Source organism: Mizuhopecten yessoensis, unplaced genomic scaffold (genome assembly GCF_002113885.1).
Source record: "Mizuhopecten yessoensis strain PY_sf001 unplaced genomic scaffold, ASM211388v2 scaffold6485, whole genome shotgun sequence".
NCBI lineage: Eukaryota > Metazoa > Mollusca > Bivalvia > Pectinida > Pectinidae > Mizuhopecten > Mizuhopecten yessoensis.
The window spans coordinates 3,880-4,370 of NW_018406573.1; positions in this window are offsets into that span (position 1 = coordinate 3,880).

Genomic DNA, 491 nt, shown 5'->3' on the forward strand with positions numbered 1-491 from the left:
CTCGGAAATGGCAGAGAAAGGTTTACCATGGAGGATATCAAATCCAGTATGGAAAAGTATCACCAGGTATTTCCACGTTATGAAAAAGGAAAAACTGATCTTATCAAATGTATGATAACATCGTTTTTTTCTATCCTGTATGAAATGGAGTCTACTGTGTTCCCGGTGTTATCACAAAATAAATCACATATATGGTGGGTTGCTCTTCAAAAAAGAAAACATGAATTCCATGCTTACTTCGATAATTTACGTGACCAATTCCAGCCAGCAAATGAACCCAATACATATCGGTTTCGAGTACAAAGCAAAACGGAGGAAGAAGAAAATGTGATACTCGCTGCAAAAGAAGCACATCGACTGTCCGATACTCTAAAAGATATCGGCATGAAACTGCTGGAATCGCCACTTTGGATATTTGACAGTATGGATCAGGCATTGCAGAAAGCAGATAACGTGCGTGATGACCAATTACTGTCTGAGAAACATTTGGT